Raw genomic sequence first — 22,207 nt, 5'->3', positions numbered from 1 at the left:
TTCCTTTCATCCTCCACCTCTTATTCCTTACCACCCCTTTCCTCTCCTCTCTCTGTTTCAGTTCCTCCTTTTTTTTTTTTTTTTTTTTGTATATCCGCTTTCCTTTTCTCCTCTTCCTTCCTACCCCCCCCCCCCCCCACACACACACACACACACACTGTCTTCTTGATTTATTATATTTCACTTTCATGTTGTAATATATTTTAACTTTTTTTGGTGATTTTAAAAGTGATTTATATATGGTTGCACACTTATCAGACATGTACTGTTTATATGTATTGACTGTACATTTTAATACCATACTAATGTACTGTGCCAAACACACCTCCAAGACGACCACTGCCTTGCTAAAAGAAGCTGAGGGTAAAGGTGATGGACTGGCCAAGCATGTCCCCAGACCTAAACCCTATTAAGAATCTGTGGGGAATCTTCAAATGGAAGGTGGAAGAGTGCAAGGTCTCTAACATCCACCAGCTTAGTGATGTTGTCATGGAGGAGTGGAAGAGGACTCCAGTGACAACCTGTGAAGCTCTAGTGAACTCTGTGCCAAAGAGGGTTTGGCAGTACTGAAAAATAATGGTGGCCACACAAAATATTGACACTTTGGGGCCAATTTGGAAATTTTCACTTAGGGGTATACTCCCTTATGTTGCCAGCAGTTTAGACATTATTGGTTGTGTGAGTTATTTTGAGGGTGACAGCTAATTTACACTGTTATACAAGCTGTACATTTAATTAGGGCGGCAACTAACGATTATTTTCATAATCGATTAGTTTGCAGATTATTTTTTTGTTTAATCGATTAATCAGATAATAGCCTTAAAAAAAAAAAAAAAAAACGCATTTTAAATTTTTCTGGGGCCAATTTGTTGTTGGGCAGATTACAAAACACAAATTGCCGCAAAAACACATTACATGCTTTTCTGCATCTTCTCCATTGAAGTCTATTGAACCAAAAAAAATAGCACCGTTTTGCGTTAAAAAGTCCTTGCCCTTTCGAAATACGCAGCAGCTGAAAAGAAATCATGGATGTGAACGTGTCCCATAGGAAAACATGTAAATGAACTGTAGTGTGTTTCTTCAAAAAGCACCAAAAAACAGAGGTGTAAACCCAGGTCTGAGATGTTTAGTAACATCATAGGGTTAAAAAAACAAAAATAAGTACAAAAAGAGCAAATCGCTACTGTAAGGGGTTAATTTCTTTACTGTGGGACAGGGAAAGTAATATTTACAGTAGTGATTAGCTTTTTAGTACTATAAAGGATTAATCAGCAAAGTTATTCAAGAGTGGCTCCTTTTGTTTGCATTGGATGTATGTATATGGAGAGTGGATAGGCTCCAGGGCCTGCACTGATGATACAATGCTCAAATTTGAGTGAGACAGAAGTATCGGTGGGGTGGCATTTGCGGTTTCTTTACAACTATGACACAACTGAAAACATCCGCATAAACCTGGATTTATAGATGTGACTCTATTTCTAAAAGTTTATTTAATACAGATATATTTTTATCTTTATTTTACAAACCTTTAATACAGGGTACATCAGTATTTCCTAAATGTTGCAGCTCATTCTCCAAATCCATTTTCTAAAGCGAGAGCACGTCCGTAGCTTTCCCTTTGTGACATTTCAATATTGCCCTGTCTGTACAGGGTGGGGGGACAGTGCTAAGGTTCAGAGATGTGTCTAATTTGGGCTGTTACCTTTTGTACTTGTCACCTTTTACCTAGTTGAAGGAAGCAACAGGCCGGGTCATGGCTCCATGTCTGAATGGACACAGAGCTGTGACTTGGCACCGATGCCCCCATGGAAAGCTCCTGGCTGTGGGGGCACTCGATAGGAGGGAGCGGCCAGGAGCAGCGAAGAGGTATCTGAGAAGAGGGGGATCCAGGCTGCTCTGTGCAAAACCAACTGCACAGAGGAGGCAAGTTTTAATATGTTGGTTTCTTTTGTTTTTTGTTTTTTTTTTGTTTTTAAAAAAAATCGACTTTACAATTCCTTTAAGTGGTGTTGGTCGGGGTCTTGACTGGTAGTTATGACTCTTTAATTTTTTCATTGAAAGGTATGTTTTTTATTTACAGCATGTTTTGGGGCTTTTCTGATTCTCGCATACTGAAAAAAATGCATATTGCTAGTAATAGGCCGTAATATGGACATTCTGTCATCTGAAACAGAACCAGCTTGGGTAGAGCAGTCTAAAAAACGTAACCTTTTCCTTTCTGAACATGCCATTTGCATGGTTAGATTTTCTGATTTACATCAAAGAAAATGCTTCTATTGTGATCAGTCTTATCTAAAATTTCTAATGTGATAGACCACTGAAACAGTTTGAAATGTTTTGAATCCTAATTTTGGAAGCCCTATTATGTATTAGAAGAAGCAGAAGGTCACAATATACGAAGACAATTATTTTACAATCATCTCACAAAAAGCTGTCAGAAGCTTCAAAGCCAAGACAAGCTCAGTGTGATACCAGAACGGACCTTCAGCTTTGCTGCGCTTTTCAAGTTCCTCTACTAAGGAATTTCTTCTTTATTATTCATAAAAGCAGTGATTTCTGTAGTCATGCCTAGGGAGTTAACTTTCTTGCACTTTAATTTCCAGTGTTTTGTGCAGCAGCAGTAATCCCATTTTCCTAACTATATGAGATTCCTTAGTTATTAATTCATGACTTGGATATTAAGTTTGCCATAGACTTAGAGACATTTACAAACCTCTAATATGTTTTTAACTTTATATATAAAGACTAGTAAACTAAAATTGGATTTTTTTAGTTTAGTTTTGGGCCACAGCTAGCCTTAGGAAGGCCATAGATTGCTCAACACAGATAGACCGTGCTAATGGGAATTCCTCTTGCCAATAAATGGTCTGCTCCCAGTGGCAGCAGGCGAAGCCCCATAATCGCAAGTGAATGTGGCAGGCTGGTTTTACCCAAGTTTATCGATCGGTTCCTGCTGAACTGGCTGATTTTGTCCACAGCATAATACCACCTATGTTGCTTGTTATACATTCATGTGGGTACAGTCTTGTTTGCTTGGAGCTGCATGTGCAAGTTACATGGCTTCCAAGCATGTTATATACATGGGGGGCTACCCCCATAGCAGCCCCCTAAAGCACACTGTCCCCCATCCTCCAGGGAAAGAACAAGTCTGTTTAGGCTCCAGACTATCTGACCACCTACTAGTCACACTTCCTCAGGGATTGGCCAGAGGGTGGTAAGTAGTTGGATGAGAGAGTTGCAATTCTTTCCCTAAACTCTGAAAGTTTCTAAACAGAGTTGGGAAAATAATCAATCTTTCCACCTGGGAAACCAGGAACAGACCCAAGAAATCAACTCTAGTTTCACGAACTATAGCTAAACACTAAATTTACCTAGGAGGATGCTACATACAGTTTAATCTGTAATACAGGTTTATACAAAACTGTCTGCCCAGGCAATTGCTTCCTTTTTGAGTATTGAGCGACAGCTGCGGTAGTTTTCAGCCCCCTGATCATTTTAACTTCCATGAAACATAGTAAAGCAAATTCATAGCTACCCAAGGATATACGTGGGGGTTGTTTTAAAGTGATGTCTACCTTGCAAAACGAATTCATATTGGGAATCCTATTTTATATAGTGAACTCCAAACAACTAAATGCACAGGGAAAATATAAATGAGATTTTTTTTTTTTTTTTTTATCTGCCAAAAGATTTGTATTTCTGTCCATGCAGTCCTGAGATTAAAGTGTTATTAAACCCAAAGTCCTAAATTCCTATGCATTATCCTAATTTCCCTCATTGAAATTAAATCTATGTATTACACTCTTTAAACCGCTCCCCTCCACACTGTGATATCTGGAGGTGGAGCAAGGATTAATCCTGTGATGCACCTGGAGATGTCACTCCAGGAAATGTCCAGGCTGTTAGCGAGTCTCTCGGCAGGAGCCACTGCCAATTGTAATGTGGAACACACCCCCCAAGTTTGTGTCACATGTGGCAGGTAACGGGGAGAAGTTTATCATCTGCTGCATCTGCCTTGCTAAATGATGCATGAGCATGTGGCGCAGAGAGGAGAAGGACATGTACTGGTTCATTTGCTGGAGCCACCCTTAAAGGAACACTAAAGGTTCGTTTTTTATTAGATCAATTGATTGCTAGAGCATTTAAATATCACTTACCTCGTTTTTCCTTTTGACCTCCAAAATACAGTAATCCTGGTTTGAAAATGCCATTTCCTGTCACTCCTCTTCTTGCTTTCCACCAGCATCTGAGCCGTTTTGCATGGTGGAAAGCCGAATGTGCTCACCCCCTCCCTATGACTACAGCCCTGCGTGAAGATGCTCTCTTATCCCTCACAGGCATGGAGGCTAAGCCCAATGGGAACTGTAGTTCTGTACATCCTGATCCTGCCAGGACTGGTACCAAAGCACTTCATATATTTGCAAGTCATTTTTCTTTTTCATGGCAGAAATTGGTTCTTTACCTCATGTGGCAATACATTTTGTATAGTACAATGTGTAATTTATTTGGCTGATTTGACTGCTTCATTACTAATTGCATTGTTGATGACTGACATGCACAAGCAATTTAATTAGCTTGGCTTATAATTGTAGCGTCAAACACATCTGACAAAGAACAGACTTTTCATCTAAATGCAGCTGAAATAATAAACTTTCCAATGTCTGTCTGCAAAATGTGTATTTCTAAATATAAATTGGATGCTTTATTGATTTGAAAAGTCTAAAACCTGGATGTTTAAGTGTTTTAGCCTTCTGGGCAAACTTTCTATGTATGGTCCTGAGGTGACCCTGAACATTTGTATTTATAGTGGACATTCCAGCACTTTCAGCATGTCCGTCAAAAGTCACCAATTAGACCATTAAATAAAACCATATGTATTTGTAAGCTGACCCTGAATATTGTCTAATATATATATATATATATCTATCTATCTATCCAAAGCTAGTATTGCTGTTTTTTTTTTAAGGAATAAAGTGAAAGATACTCGGTGGACCCTTCCTTAGGTACTTGTTGGGTCACTCAAGACAAATAGGCCTAAAACTTCACACCATAGCAGGAGATCGCACACTCTCTTGTACTCGGAAGCAATGGGGATTTTGTGGCAGCTGGAGTGGGGGAAGGCACTGTAGATGAGTGCTGTGAAAATTAGTAGAACTTGGTCAGAGGTGGGATTTAAAGGGACAGTGTCATGCTTCCCCTCAATGGGCAGGGTGATCGTGTCTGTACGTATTCATAGCTATTGCGCTACAGCATATAATAATGCCACACTTTTGGATCGGTTATGGGAGGAAGCTTTAAGTTCCTCAATCATTCACTTGAGGAATGTGATGTTTTCAAGGAGTTGGCAGACTCGGGGAGTTGATTTACTAAGGGCAAATAGGCTGTTCGCTTTGCACGAGAATTTGCACTTTGCAAGTGTTTGGTGAATGTGGGAAAGCTCTACTAACTATAGTACTTCATCAAATCATTTGCAAGCAAGTGAATTTAACACCACATTCAGTAAGCTAAGAGAAAATTCCTTTGCAAAATGCAAATTCCTTTACAAAGGGAGCAGCTCATGTGCCTTGCTATTAAACGCTTAGACTTGCATTGTGAGAGGCAGACATATAACACAATGAAGGTAAACTACATAGCCAAAAGCAGAGCCTAGGTATGCAATATGCTACCCCCTTGCATATAGATATAGAATTACAAACCTTGCTAACAAAAAGGTAAATATAATACAGTAAAGGGATACCTGTGCCCAAAGAAATAAAGGGCCCGCTATTGTTGACCACCTTCTGAAAATACTAGCGAGTTGGCTTTCGTACTGATCCAAAACTATTTATTTGAGTAACTGACCCAGGACAGCTGGAAGAAAAGTCAGAAATTCACACAGCATACAGATGAAAAGGACACTTTCCGCGAGCTCTGTGTTGCGCACGAAGGGGGAGGGGAACGTCCCTGCTGTGCGATCGGTGCTTTCAGAACGCCGTGCTGGTAACTTCACATGTGGTCTAGGAACGTGAAACGTGCAGTTACAGGAAACATTACCCTCTGGTGGTCAGCTGACAATTCCCGGGGACGTGCTGAAGTCACACTGACATGTTTCAACAGCCAATAAGTACTGTTTTCCTCAGGCTCTGAGGAAAACAGCTCATTGGCTGTTGAAATGCCATGTTGGGCAACATAGAGCTCACTGAAAGCGTCCTTTTCATCTGCATGCTGTATGGGCTAGAGAAAGCTTAAAGGAAGACTATATCTGAGGACTTGGTGAGAATGTATACACCTGCCCACTGATCTGATATGGATATACTTTAGTCTGTCCTCCCAATAGCCTCCCCCACACATACATCTATGTTTGTGTGCTACCATGCAAACCGATTCAAGTGTATAGCTGTATCGCACCAAGTTGATGTAACTGCTGAGATCAGCTCCTATCATTCATGCGACATCTAATGGAATTTTCCATTCTATAGTGCTATTATTACCAGGAAGTGGAAATATTCCTTCATTCGGGACTACTTACCCTCACGCATCTTCCCAGCCATACCCACTTTTAAAAAGTTACATATCGGGAAAATAGCATCGATCATCCTTTAAAGTGGTTAACCTACCTATGCTGTATAGTAGAGCTGCATGATTAATCGTAAGAAAATCAAGATCTCGATTCCCCCCCCGCGAGATCTCCAGGACGGATGACCCTAGAGCCACATGTACTTTCTCCCAAAAGTGTTGTCTTCTCCCTGCGCGTGCATGATGATTGGCCATATTCATTTCTGTGGGGTGCTGTTCTCATGGTGGCTCTTATAGTGGTCCTGCAGCCTAGAGTGAGTGAGTGAATAACTTGTATAGTGCTACAAATGCAAACTGAATTGCCTCAAGGTGCTTGGTATCCATTTCCTTCTATTTAGCCTTCAGAATAGGTGGGTCTTGAGTTTTTTCCTGAAGGCCTGGTGATTCACTTCTGTTTGGATATTAGTTGGTAACACGTTCCACAGTCGAGGTCCTTGGACTGCAAATCTTCGTTCTTCTTTGGTCTTGTAGCGGGCCTTGGGGATTTGTAGTAGATTTTGGTTAGTTGATCGAAGAACGCGATTGGGGTTGTGGCATTTTATTTTCTCACATAAATATTGGGGGGGGGGGGGCGATTCCTTGTACACATTTGTGCGTCAGGCAGAGGGCCTTAAATGTGATCCGGTCCTTTATGGTCAGCCAGTGGAAGGGACCTCAGGGAGGGAGTGATTGATTCCTAGGTCTTTTTTCCTGTTGCCAGTCGCGCCACCTTATTCTGGACGACTTGTAGACGAGCAATCTGGTATTTTGGGAGTCCGAGGTAAAGGGAGTTTGCAAAGTCGAGCCTGGAGTTGATTATTGTTCCCACCACTACTGCTGTGTCTACTTTTGGGATGAAGGGAACAAGTCTTCGAAGCAGACGCAGAAGATGGTGAGATCCGCTGACTACTGATCCTATTTGTGCATCCTATTTGTTCCTAGAGATTGGCTTTAACAAAAGTTTGACTATGCAATCTATACTAATACATAATAGGCTGGAAATATTGCCTTGCAATGCTCCAGAGCTCTCTGTTAATGGTAATGGGTAGCTGTTGCTTTTTTCCAGCTGGGAACTGACCACCCTTCAGGCTTTAACCCCATCCCCCCACTCCCTCAGTCTGGTTCCTATCTCCTCCTCCCTCCACATCAACACATCCCTATAAAAACAGTTTGTGTCCTAAGCCCAGGTACTCAGCCCTGGAGATTCAACACTGTTTACTATTTTACTTTGTTGTGTCATTTAAAAAAAAAATACTTTTAGTTCCCATGACCGCAGCAGCCTTGACGATTTGGTGAATTGTCTCAACATGCTTCCCAGTGCCCACCATTGCAGTGGTGTGAATGGGCTTCATAGCGAATAAGGCAGACTGTGCCCAGTGCACCTACTGTAAATGGTATGGATCGTGTAAACAGTGTGATCTGCCGGAACCAGCATAACGGTGCTGTTCCTCCCAGCACACATCAGACTGTTATATTGGTTATCCTTGATACATATTTTAGTTTGCTTTGTAAATGTACATGGAATTCATCCTCATGGTTGGCATTTTCTTTTTTCTGCTAAATATTAGTTTGCTTTGTAAATGTACATGGAATTCATCTTCATGGTTGGCATTTTCTTTCTTCTGCTAAATATGATTCTATTACATGTTGCTCTCCCAGTGGACTTTGCCTGACAGTCTTATGTGAAATGGTCTCGGTATAGATTTTGACTGTACAATTTCATTTCCATTATATTATACAGACATCTAAAATTTTAATGTTTATGGAAGGTTCATGGCTTGCAGCTTTTGGCCAGTGAAAATAAGTTTATCACCACAGAAAACCATAAGGTATTGGCCAATAATCTTCAAGTTGGTTGGCCAATCTATTTCAAGGCACCATTCTTGACAAGTATGCTATCCAGCCTTTACAAACAATGTCCTATTTTTGGGATTGTACAAATAGCGTTTTTTTTGTTTTTTTTTTGACGAGTACCATTACCAGTTAAGCCTTGCAGATACTCGCTGTACCCTGTAGATAAGGGCTAATGTCGCATATCTAGATTTTATGTGATTTCCCTGTCATTCGTTCTTCATAAGCCACTGAATAGGGCATTGAGATGACCATTTGAATATGATGACCAATTTTTAGAGACATATGGAAGGATGTTATTACATTCTTAATGAGTTATTGCTGTTGGAATACTCCACCCTCCACTTTTGAATTCATGCATCTCATATACTGTTGGAAATGGCAAAACTCAAGAGGGTGTTAAATTCAGTTGCGGTTTTTCATGCGTGTGGAAATGCGCTTTTAGTATATTGCAAGATTTCCCACATAGTGGGTTGTCTGTTGTTGTTTGTTTTTGTTTTTTTTCCCCCTAGAAGCTCAGGCTTGTTTTGATATGAGATGTGTCGGCTTCATTCGTTTCCTCTTTTTAGAATATAGAGAAGTAAGGCCGGCCATAGATGGTTCAAATCTCGGACAGTTCCTGCTGAACCATTTTATAGACAGGCTGAATGTACTAAGTTGATTAATCAACTTGGGCACAACCAGCCTGCTGGATTTTGCATGCGATTGTCGCTAGCTGCTAGTAATAATCAATGTCCTCTCCCAGTAGCTGTCGGTGTTCATGGCGAGCGAATCGAGCCAGCAAGAAATTTGCTCCATGTATGAGCTACTTTATCTGCAATATATTAAATGCGCCATTTTGTTCTTTTGATTTAGATATACAATATATAGTCAAACTTCTAAAGTATGTTTGTAATCTCAAATTTCTGCATAAGTTATGCGTTTATGAACAGCTACTGGGAATTTTGTGCGGTTACTAATATTCTTTTGGTTTTCTTGCAGATTGGAACCTATAAACTAGAAACATTGGATATATTCATGTGGCTGTATTTTCTCAGCAGTAACTTCCTCTAAATGTAAGTTTGCCTGAATTTCTGTATTTTCTTTTTTTTCTTTTTACCAAATCTTCTTCTTTCTTTTTTTTCGTATGTTTTCCAAGTCTGACCACTCATTGGTGTGTGTTTTGTCTTTCTATTCTCGGCCATATTATGTAGTTCTGTATATACATTAGGGCCGAAACAACTAATCGATTAATCGATTATGAAATTTATCGATTACAATTTTCATAATCGATTAATCGGCCAGTAACATATTGGGGTTAAACTAAAATTAGCCCTTTTATAGTACAAAAAAAGCAAATCTCTACTGTAAATATTACTTTCACTGTCGCACAGTAAAAAAAATTAACCCCTTACAGTAGCGATTATTTGCCCTTTTTGTACTTATGTTTTTTTTTTATAACCCCCATTATGTTACTAAACATCTCAGGCCAGGTCACACCTCTGTGTTTTGGTTCTTTTTGCAGAAACACTACAGTTCATTTACATGTTTTCCTATGGGACACGTTCACATGCAGGATTTTTTTCAGCTGCTGCGTATTTGGAAAGGGCAAGGACTTTTTAACGCAAAACGATGCTATTTTGTTTTTTTTGTTTTAAGCTGCAGAAAAGCATGTAATGTGTTTTTGCGGCTTTTGTGTTTTGTAATCTGCCCAACAACAAATTGTGGCAAATTTTTTTTAGAATGCAATTTTTTTTTTTTAAGGCTATTATCCGATTAATCGAAACCATAATCGGCCAACTAATCGATTATGAAAATAATTGTTAGTTGCAGCCCTAATATACATATTACCTGATATTTGTGTATTGTGGCCCTTTCACGCGAGGTGGTTATCATTCCAATCAGCAGAGGATGGAGGATCTGATCAGGTCCACCCGAAAAACTGACAGGCAGACCTAATTGAAACGCCCATGTGAAAGGGGCCCTAGTCGGGTTTTGCTGCCACCTACTAGTGCTGCACAGTGATTGTAGTACTTTACTGTACCTCTCGGTTTATGCAAGTCTCTCTGATGAGACTGGCCCAATAGGCTCTCTGCGTGGCTAATTCTAAATTTTAGCTGTCATGAGCATTGTTGTTGGCTGTATACCATATATGTGGGTTGTCCTCTTTATTATTTAAATCTTTTGTGGCAGGAGTAAAAGAGCTATCTTTCTTTAAAGTGGAAGTTGCCCCTTGGAAAAAGATTTCATGTTGCTTTTGCTGGAACTTCTTGTCTCAATTTTTGGTCATTTAGGCTAAGTTCACACTGCTGCGAATTCTATTGCGAATTTGATCCGTTGCGATTGCTCATATTCGCAAGTCATTTTACTAACATAGTTTTCCATGAGTGGCAAAATCGCAATTTTGAAGATACAGCAGTGTGAAGCGGGCCTAACTGTCGGTTGCTGAGTAGATCTATTGTAGCAACAACGTTTGGCTACAAAACTGTAAAGAAGTGTGAATATACTGTTGTCAAGGGAGAGCTGAGCCTGCCCAAGAGACCGGATATTTGGAAGTATGTTAAATTAAAGCAGGGTTTGACAAATTTAGTTTGAATCTTGGAGCCAGCTAAAAAAGTTAGGAGCCAGTATTTTTTTCTTTAGTATTGGGGTACTTTTACACTGGGGCGTCTCAGGCGTTGGCGGTAAAGTTTACCGTAGTTTTTGCCGCGATTTTCAGCGTCAGACTTGACGTATTCCTTACTCTGGCAGGCAGTATGCCTCTGTCTTATGGAAGGCCCTTTCAAACCTCATGAACGCAGGGCTCATGGTCCTACATTGTATGTGATGAGTTCATCGTGTGACCACAGCGTCTTATAGAAGAGCCTAGTCTCACAGATGAAGGGAGCCTGCCAGAGCAAGAAATAAATTACTATATTGTATTTCTCATGCCCTAGACAAGAATGTTACCCTAGCAATGTGGGGGCACCACGGCAAGGGAAGTTTTTTTCATAATTAATCCCTGAAAAAGGTGAGCTTTTTATATATATATATATATATATTTAAACCCTCAAAAATATCAGGGTATAAAGAATTTTTTTTGGGCATTTTTCTAACTTGCGCTAACTAGCCTCCCCTCCCTTACCTGGATGCCTGTACACACTGATGTTCAGGTACGAAGCAAAACTACAAGTCCCATGATCCTTAGGAAGAGGATTATTTCCTACTGCAGTCAAGAACAGACAATCCGGTGCTATGTGTGTTGGCCCATCATTTTGTAGCTCCCTACAGGAGCGTACAGATACAAGCATTTTTTTTTCTGCTACATGCAGCGTTGCCACAATTCCAGTACAATGATCACTCGGCTAAGTTTTTAGGCTCGCCTAAAACATCCTGCTCGCCGCGATCCTGGGAAAAGGCCGCGAGCGGCATCCGGTTTTGCGGCCTTTTTCCCAGGATCGCAGCGAGCTACGGGCAGGATTGGCCTAGTCCGTAGAGTACCAGTCCTATGGGAAAAAAACAAATCTAAAAAACATCAGTGGCTGCCGCGCTGCTCTCTTAGGCCTCATTCACACTACAGGCCGTTTGGGTCCGTCTGTCACGGACCTGAACGGCCGCTCCATGCATTCCTATGGAGCGTCGGATGTCAGCGGAGACTTCTCCGCTGACATCCGACCCGATCTGATCCGCTGAGAACAGACGTATGGGGGCCACGTCCCCATCCGTCCATGCGGATCGGATCGGGTAAGATCTGATGAAAACATGCTGTCCGTTTTCATCAGATCACTCTATAGGACACAGCGGTGCCCGACAAGCCCCTCCCCGCTCAGTGAGCAGAGAGAAGCTTGTGATCCGTCGGCTCAGTGGAGAGCTGCGGACTGATCTCCCGCTGAGCCGACTGGAGCAGGCGGACTCTGATATTTCAAGTGCCCTTCATTTACAGGACTTATAATATTTTTTTGTTATCTGCCCTTTTGGGTCAGCAAATCGGTTCATCATACTTTGTGGCCACAACGAAGCTAAGAAGAGTATGGAAGGGCAGGCCATAGAATGTTCATGAAAGACCCAAATGCTGTTTGTATAGAAGGGAACCTTAGATTTTTGGGGTAAGTTATTCATTAAACTGCATGGGTGCTCGAACTGTGGCCCGCCAGCTGTTGTGGAACTACAAGGCCTATCATGCTTCTGCCCTTGGGAGTAATGCTTGTAACTGTCAGCCTTGAAATGCTTATAGGACTTGTAGTTCCACAACAGCTGGAGGGCCACAGCTTGAGCACCCATGCATTAAAGTATGATGGACATCTGGAGGTGCCTATTATGTCTTATGATGGTTTACAAGGCCAAAGGTTTGTTTTAAATGTCCATCAGATGAAGCTCATCAAAAAGGATATTTACATATACAATATATCGGGTTTTAACCACTACTAGAAAAACACTGTTACTGGAGATGGGACTCCATTGAGCTAGTGTAGCTTCTACATTCAACTATTGATATACAGCATGACGTTGGATAAGAGATGGCGTGCAGAATGATCTAATCTCTAATACAATTTACATCACTATTTGCATATGGCATGAGCTCTATTCTTTGGGGCATAATAAAATCTAAGGTTGTTTCCATAATGCTCGTACGTTTCAAAATGGCACACAAAACAAGCATACAATTGCTGAGATGATCAGCCCTGTGTGTTGTGCAGTAAATGTTAGTACAAGTATCTTGGCCGCAATATGTAGTAAGCTGTATGCTGCTAATTTTCTTGAAGTATGCCAGTGATGGTGTATCATTAACATTACAATTTCCTTGCAATCACCTTGTCTAATTGGTGTTAGGAAGATCATTAGACTAACAATGTTTATGGTTTTCGTTAATAAACTCTTAGTGTTTTAAAGATGATTAAATAATGAAATGCCTTGCAGCAATATTTCTAAACGCTGCTTTGTTCTTGTGCTTTAAGTTGTTTTACTCTGTTTTATATGCTTTGTGTTAACTATACACATATTGCAGTTTCCCCTGTTGCTTAAGCTGCGGGTGTTTTCAACAGTAAACTTCAAGCATTATTCATGTTAAATGCTGCCTTTTTATGTGTGGGATGTTTTACCCGCTAAATCTCATGCCACAATTCCTGGTTCTTTTCATGTCCACTTGCGCTGCAAGGCCACATGTTCACCTAGATGTTTTTTCAGCTGCTTTTAGTGTGTGTGTGTGTGTGTGTGTGTGTGTGTGTGTGTGTTTTTTTTCCCAGCCTAAAACGCCACTCCATGTTAGTTTGTGTGTTCATGCACACATGGGCTTTTAGCAGGGTTTAGTGATGGAGGGGGTGAGAGAACCCTAATGGCAGTGTGTCCAGGAGCAGCAGAGTTTTAGCAGAAAAAAAAATGCTGCATGTAAACACACATTAACACAATGAACATTTAGCACGTGAGCCCTAATTAATTTCAACGGGCAAAATAAATTATTATTCAGGCCAATGCATTTACGTTCAAGTGCTTTTTGCCTGTACACGCACCTAATTGTGTTATACACTTTTACAACCCCCGCCCCAGTGTGAAAGGGGCCTTAGGATAGGATTGGGTTAGTATTTTTTTTGTTTGTTTTTTAAGGGGTGGGGGTGTTGTGTAGGGTGGATTTGATTTAAATCATAATTTTTAAAGCGCAACTGTCTTTGCTGTTCCGCAGCAGCTCCTCCTCTGACCCCCCTGTTGACTCGCCAACAGTCCCATATACTTTAATGGGAAGGTTGGTGATGCGACAGTGACACAACAAGGTGAGGGACGTAGTGGCAGCAGGTGAGTGGATGCCCGCTAACGGGCGCTGACCTGATGGATCTGAAATGACAGGTGCTCTTTAATTGCGAGGACTTGCTCTTGCTGGTAGTTAGAATCTTTAATATTTGCAAACAAAATTAAGGTTTCCCTTTTAGAATAATACGCTGTTAGGTTAGTAAAACAACAATATCAGAACCGTGTCAATAATGCAGTTTGTAATGTACATAGATTTGCAAAACAATGGGATAAAGGAATATTCCTGAACTTTGTTTTATCTCATGGTTATTGTGACATTGGCAAAAAAAAAAAAAAGAAAAAGCTTGAACCTGTAAAAAGTTCCATAATAAACTTCTCAAACACTTTAAAAAAGCTTAAAAAAATTCCAGTAAATCGATACGCTCCACCATTCACACCTGAGAGTAACACAAGAAACGATTCTTTGCAACTTCATAGCAGTAACAAAGTCATTTGAGTTAATTGTCTGTCCTATTGCTGTTGAAGTACTTCCACATACAAACACATAAAATGGCAGGCTTTTGGTGGAGTGAACGGGACCAAATAGACCTGAATAGCACAAACGAATGTGGACAGAAATTCAGATTATAAAGAAATGAAGCAGAAGTCTTGCCTTAATACACTGACCTGATTAAACCATAACCCCATAAAGATGCACTTATTAGGCCGCTTTCACACTGATCAGTTCTTTTGTTTTTGCATTAAAAAAAGCGGTAGAAAAACAAATGACCATTAAATTCTATTAAACCCACACTGGTCAGTTGTCGGTCTGTTGCATATTTCAGTCCTGCATGCTGCAATTTTGGTGCACGTTTAGTGCGGTAAAAAAACAGCACCAAAAATGCATTGTGCTATTGAAATGGATGGAAATGCATCAAAAAGGTCACACGTCCTATTTTTTACAGGTGCAAAACACACTGGAAATGTGTTAAAACACTGCAAAAAGTGCATATGCATTTATTTATTTTATTTTTTTACCATGGTTTTTGCAACTGAACAGTGTGAAAAGTAGCCTTAGTATTTAAAGAAGAGTATTTCAGATGACTGTAGTAGATGCATCTTTGTTACTGCTATGAAGTTGCAAAGAATCTTTTCTTGTGTTACGCTCGGGTGTGAATGGAGCATATCCATTTACTGGCATTTTTTTTGCAGCTTTTTTTTTTTGTCAACAGAAAGCACTAGAGGGAGGAGAGGGAATTGGGGGTGGAGAGCTGCTATTTGAGCATTTTTAACAAGCATTTTTCTGCTCAAGTCAGGCCTTTCTATTAAAGTCTATGAAGCTTCAAAAACACCATGTTTTGGGGCCCAGAGATAAGTGTTTTTAGAAACTGAAAATTGCTCCGGTGTGAACTGGGCCTTAAAGCGGTGGTTCACCCTTAGAGAGAACTTTTTAGCCTTAGCTTCCTGCTCGTTTTGTCTAGGGGAATCGGCTATTTGTTTTAAAATATGAGCAGTACTTACCCGTTTACGAGATGCATCCTCTCCGTCGCTTCCGGGTATGGGCTGCGGGAATGGGTGTTCCTTCTTGATTGACAGTCTTCCGAGAGGCTTCCGACGGTCGCATCCATCGCGTCACGATTTTCCGAAAGAAGCCGAACGTCGGTGCGCAGGCGCAGTATAGAGCCGCACCGACGTTCGGCTTCTTTCGGCTACGAGTGACGCGATGGATGCGACCGTCGGAAGCCTCTCGGAAGACTGTCAATCAAGAAGGAACGCCCGCTCCCGAAGACCCATACCCGGAAGCGACGGAAGAAGATGCATCTCGAAAACGGTAAGTACTGCTCATATTTTAAAACAAATAGCCGATTCCCCTAGACCAAACGAGCAGGAATCTAAGGGGAAAATTTATTTTTTTTAATAAATGGGTGAACTCCCGCTTTAATGTAGTAACTTTACAGTTTGCCAGCCACGACTATTTTTTGTTTTACTTTTTCATAAAACGGATGTTTAGAAGCTCGGTAAGGTTTTATTGCTGTCTGAGGCACATTTCTCCCTCAGTTCCTCTCAGAAGAGTAATTTTTGAGAAATCTATTTAACCACTGTCTGCCTGGGGCAATTCTGTCATTTTTTACACACGTTAAAATCTGCAATTTCTTGCTAAAAAAAAAAGTACTTTGAACCCCCAAACATTATATAGCAGAGGTTTCCTGTAAAAAAAAGTGCGTTTTTCGTGCACGCAAACACAATATAATACAAATTTTTCATCAAATATGATGTGTCAAGTAAATTGATACCAAACATGTCAAGATTCAAAATTGTGCAAGTCTGTGAAATGGTGACAAACTACAGTACCTAAAATTGTACATATGCAATGTTTTAAAAGCCTTTACAGGTTATCAGTCTGATCTCTGGTTCTGGTGTTCGCGGAAATACCTTACACGTGCAGTTTTTTTTTTTTTTTTTACTTATTGCTGTCACAAGACCCCTTGTGATGAGTTTGGGCAGTGATCGGAAATCTTTATGGAGAGAGTAGGGATTCATTAGATCCCTGATCCCTCCTCTGCCTTCCAAGGCAACTGATCAACTACAGACCTGCTTGCTTGGCTGCTGAATCTAGAAGTGACAAAATCCTTGTCACTTCTGGCTTCCTTTTGTCAGAGGAGATGGGGGAACACATGTTCCTCTATTTCCTCTGTGGGCTGTCATCCCAGTGGCTTACAGCGGTCATGTGATCCCAGGTGGCTTGGGAGAGCTCAGGAACAGCAGCGGGCAGCTGCAGGGATGGGGAGCCCTTTAGAACCATGTAAAAGTTTTATATAAGCAGCAGTAAAGCCGCCCAGGTCACTTTTACTTGAAAGCCGATCACCAATTTTAAGAATCGATGGCTATGATCCTGGTATAAACACTTGCTGTCCAGGATGTGTATATTTACCTGTGCTGGATGGCAAGTGGTTAATGGTGGTTCAAATAAAAACACACCATTTTTCTCATTTGGAGCCCCAAATCCATCTAGGACTAGTAGGACTGTGTGTTGCAGCCTAGACTTCAATGCAGATGAGTGTTGGCCCCTTGTGATGTGTATAGGTTGCCTTTCTTTGCCCCAGCCGGTGATCTACTAGTGTTCTTGTGTGTTAGAGATAAATAATATTTACAGATGTCTTGGGTAACACTCGCCCATCTACTGTACATTGCCTCAGATTTTCATTTTACATAAAGTCCCCTTTTTTCTACTACAAACCATTGTATAGAATACTATGGATATTTGTGAAATTATTGCTAAAATAAAATGTAGGTTTATCTGAACTCATTTTACACATTTCATTTCAAAATGTAGCAGGCAATGTTTACTGAATGGCTGAAAGTTTCTGGAATTGTGTAAAATTTCTCTGCTTAAACTCCTTGGATCAACTGCATTTTCTGCCATAAAATAGTCGGTTTCCCTTCTCTAAGCCATGTAAATTGATCTTGGCTGAGGATATGAAATTGAAATACCTAATTTTCTCTCTCTCTTGGTGGTGAAATGAGGGGGAATTTTACAGCTGGGACATCTTGAGAGTGAGCATCTGGCAAGTTTAATGCTTTAGTCAAGGTGTTTTTCCTCCTGGCTGGGAACTGGTTTTACAGTACAAAGGTTGAAACGAAAACTGGAAATCTGCATTAATTTTTAACCAGAAGAATTCAGATACGGGTTATCGAACATTCATTCACAAACGAGTTGAAATTGTATAACTACCATAAATCCATGTTCCTCTGATAAATGAGTATTACGTTCTGTCTTGTATCCATTGATTTATTTTTATTCTTTTCTTGCGAAAGCCCAAGATGAATGATTGGTTGTCTGTCTGTAAAGTTAGAATGAAAGACAATGCTTGGCCAACTTTCTGTGAACCCCAAGCTTTGATTTCCAAAACTAGTAAAGGGGTTGTAAAGGTTCATGTTTTTTCACCTTCATGCATCCTATGCATTAAGGTGAAAAAACACCTGGCTGTCACAGGACCCGTTTTATGAAACAAGAAAAGCTGCTCCAGGTGAGTAAGTCTCTAGTTAATCCCCACACACACTAGTCAGGTGCCAGCTCGCACGCTGTGCAATGTGAAGAAATAATTCTGGATAGCTGCACTTCCAAAAATCCTTTTATTGAAGCTTCATATGACAAGTGGTTGACAGATGGAGCAGGGGACAAAGAGGTAGACGCGTTTCACGCAAATATCAGCACTGGTCGTTACCATGTATGTAGGTAATGACTAAGCGCTGATATTTGCGCGAAACGCGTCTACCTCTTTGTCCCCTGCTCCATCTGTCAACCACTTGTCATATGAAGCTTCAATGAAAGGATTTTTGGAAGTGCAGCAGTCTGGAATTATTTCTTCACCCCTCTGTTTTACTTGCCTGAGCCAGTTCACCTGCTCATCGCGCCCCCCATCGTCCTCTCGTCTACTGAGTCTCGGCGTTGATTGGATAGATTTATAGCAGGGCATCTATTGGTTCCCGCTGCTGTCAATCAAATCCAAGGACGTGGGCGGGGGGGGGTCCGAGTCATATAGTCGGCGTCTATGGATGCTGACTGTATGATGCGGGAGTGCTCCTGCAAGGTAACCCCCTCGGGATAGAGCTTCCCAGCGGGGGTTAGCTATTGCAGGGAGGAGCCACGAGACTCTGCATGGGACCCCAAAACAGGAGGATCGGGGCCACTCTGCAAAACAAACTGCACAGTGGAGGCAAGTATGACATGTTTGTTATTTTAAAAGAAATACAAAATTAAACCTTTACAATCTGTTTCAATGTTTGTTGTAACTTTGTTGCCAGGTTTGCCAGCACATCGAACCATTTCAGATGAGTAACATTCTGTATTGGACTTTTAGATGGATTCACAAAGTCCACCGAAATCTCAAACTTACATAATGATAAAATTTGTAAAGTGTTTGTAAAGGTTTGTTTTAAACAAATGATTAACACGTGTCCTAATTACCTGCTCTGTGCAAGGGTTTTGCACAGAGTGGCCCTGATCCTCCTTTTCTGGGGTCCCCGGTGGCCCTCCTGGCTTCTCTTTGGGTGCCCCCCCAGAGAGCTGCATTACATGGGGGCATTCATGCGTGCGCACTCCCGAGTCCTGCTGCTGCGTCCATTGACACAGACAGCAGGACTCTGCCCCGCCCCCTCAGCTCCGGTGTAACTGGATTTGATTGAAAGCAGCGGAAGCCAATAGCTCCCACTGCTAGCAATCTGTCTGAGGACCCTAGCCAGCAGCTGGAGCTGCTGGGCTTGTTCTCGTCGCTGGGGTGATCACATTCAGGTAAGAAAAAGGTGGGTAGCTGCAGCGCATAGAATGCATTAAGGTGAAAAACCGTGAGACTTTTCAACTCCTTTTAACAGCTTGCTGACCAGCCGCCGTCATTGTACAGAGCCAGGTCGTCTCTCCTGTCGCAAACTGCCGTAGCCCGCTGGTCCAGCAGACTTAATATCTGTCGGTGACCCGAGATTGCGGTGTACAGGGGCACAACGGAGATCTGCTGGTGTAAACAAGGCGGATCCCTGTTCTAAAAGATGACATGAGATCTTCAGTTCCCAGTGATCAGGAACAGCATTCTAACTGTAGCGCTGATGGGCTGCCAGGGACATGACAGAGAACACACCCAGGGAACATGCTTAACTCCTTGATTGCACCCTAGTGTTATTCCCTTCCCTGCCAGTCTTATTTAAACATTGATCAGTGCATTTTCATAGCACTGATCAATGTAATAATGTCACTGGTCCCGAAAAAGTTTCATTTGGGGTCAGATTTCTCTGCCGCAATTTCGCAGTCCAGCGAAAAATCGCAGATTGACGCCATTACCAGTATAAGCAAAACAAGTCCCTAAATCTTTCCCAGAGTAGTTTTTGAGTTTTGTGCAAACCAATCAATATATATGCGTATTGCAAGTTTTGTTTTCCAAAAAATATGTAGAAAAATATATATTGGCCTAAACTGATTAAAATGTATGTGTGTGTGTATATATATATATATATGTGTGTGTGTGTGTGTACATGTATATGTGTGTGTGTGTGTGTGTGTGTGTGTGTATGTGTATATGTATGTATGTATGTGTATATGTATGTATGTGTGTGTGTGTGTGTGTGTGTGTGTATGTATGTATGTATGTATATATATATATATGTATGTATATGTATATATATATATATATATTAGGGTTGTCCCGATACCACTTTTTTAGGACCGAGTACAAGTACCGATACTTTTTTTCAAGTAGTCGCCGATACCGAATACCGATACTTTTTTTAAATGTCATGTGACCGTTTTCAAACCACAATACAGACTAAGGATATTTTCTTTAGAATTATGAAGAACTGGTACATCACGGTGTGGTGCTGTTTTTTAGCATACGGTACTGGAAAACTACATATCATTGAAGGAGTGATCACTGCCAGTGCCACCTATCAGTGCAGCTCATCGGTGCCAGTGCCCAAAAGTGCAGCTAGCCAGTGCCACCTATCAGTGCAGATTAGTGCATCAGTGCAGGGAGGCAGCTTATTAGTGCATCTCATCAGTGCCACCCAATCAATGCCAGTGCCACCTATCAGTGCCATCCATTTATGAGTGCCATTCAATCAATGCCAGTGCCACCTATCAGTGCCATCCAATGGCACTGCAGCTGCCTGGATGTGTGGATTTATTATATAGCGGTCGTCGGCCGGCCGCCGGGCCCTGGTGAGAGAATTAAGTTTGGGCCTATATTATGATGGGGGCCTGGAGCTGCAGCTCCATCAGCCCCACGTTTAATCCGGCCCTGCCTCTATGCACCGCTCGATGTCACAAAAAAAAAAAAAAAAAAAGTATTCTATTTTGGTATCGGGAGTATTTGCGCGAGTACGAGTACTAGCGCAAATACTCGGTATCGGTCCCGATACCGATACTGGTATCGGTATCGGGACAACCCTAATATATATATATATATTAGGGTTGTCCAGATACCGATACCAGTATCGGTATCGGGACCGATACCGAGTATTTGCGCTAGTACTCGTACTCGCGCAAATACTCCCGATACCAAAATAGAATACTTTTTTTTTTTTTTTTTTTTTTGTGACATCAAACACAAATTGGATGGCACCATTGGATGGCACTGATAGGTGGCACTGGCATTGATTGAATGGCACTCATAAATGGATGGCACTGATAGGTGGCACTGGCATTGATTGGGTGGCACTGATGAGATGCACTAATAAGCTGCCTCCCTGCACTGATGCACTAATGGGCACTGATCTGCACTGATAGGTGGCACTGGCTAGCTGCACTTTTGGGCACTGGCACCGATGAGCTGCACTGACAGTGATCACTCCTTCAATGATATGTAGTTTTCCAGTACCGTATGCTAAAAAACAGCCCCACACCATGATGTACCAGTTCTTCATAATTCTAAAGAAAATATCTTTGGTCTGTATTGTGGTTTGAAAACGGTCACATGACATTAAAAAAAAGTATCGGTATTCGGTATCGGCGACTACTTGAAAAAAAGTATCGGTACTTGTACTCGGTCCTAAAAAAGTGGTATCGGGACAACCCTAATATATATATATATATATATATATATATATATATATATATATATATATATATATATATATATATATATATATATATATATATATATATATATATATATATATATATATATATATATATATATATATATATATATATATATATATATATATATATATATATATATATTTTGTTCTTTGGTCTGTATTATAACAAAGTTAAAAAAGTTCAAAATTGTCTGCCTTTTTTCGTTTATTGCGCACAAAATAAAAACCCACAGAGGTGATCAAATGCCACAAAAAGAAAGCTCTATTTGTGGTGGTGGGGGGAACGTCAATTTTGTTTGGGTACATCGTTGCACGATCTCGCAATTGTTAGTTAAAGGGATGCAGTGCCGTATCGCAAAAAATGGCCTGGTCAGGAAGTGGGAAAATCCTTCCGGGGCTGAAGTGGTTAATGCAGCATTGGCTTTACAATACAAGTGGCACAAGGGCCACACAGGTTTTGTTTTCTTAGGCTGGCCATGCGGGTGGTAATTTTATTTTTATAGCTCAACCAGTGGATTGGAAAAAAGAAAATGACTTGATTCCCCAATCCACATAA

General features: G+C 41.0%; 1 protein-coding gene across 1 annotated transcript in view; it reads left to right on the top strand.

The window, feature by feature from the left end:
• Window positions 1–22,207, top strand: part of PLXNB2 (plexin B2) — a 296,169-nt gene that overhangs the window by 57,107 nt on the left and 216,855 nt on the right. Inside the window, exon 2 of the mRNA XM_040343685.1 lies at window positions 9,367–9,440. The gene's annotated coding sequence lies outside the window, so the exon portion shown is untranslated. The remainder of the gene's footprint in view (window positions 1–9,366; window positions 9,441–22,207) is intronic.

This window comes from Rana temporaria, chromosome 3, assembly GCF_905171775.1.
Source record: "Rana temporaria chromosome 3, aRanTem1.1, whole genome shotgun sequence".
In the NCBI taxonomy this organism is placed as follows: Eukaryota; Metazoa; Chordata; class Amphibia; order Anura; family Ranidae; genus Rana; species Rana temporaria.
The sequence above is the reverse complement of the archived record's forward strand: the minus strand, read 5'-3'. Positions and strand labels throughout refer to the sequence as shown.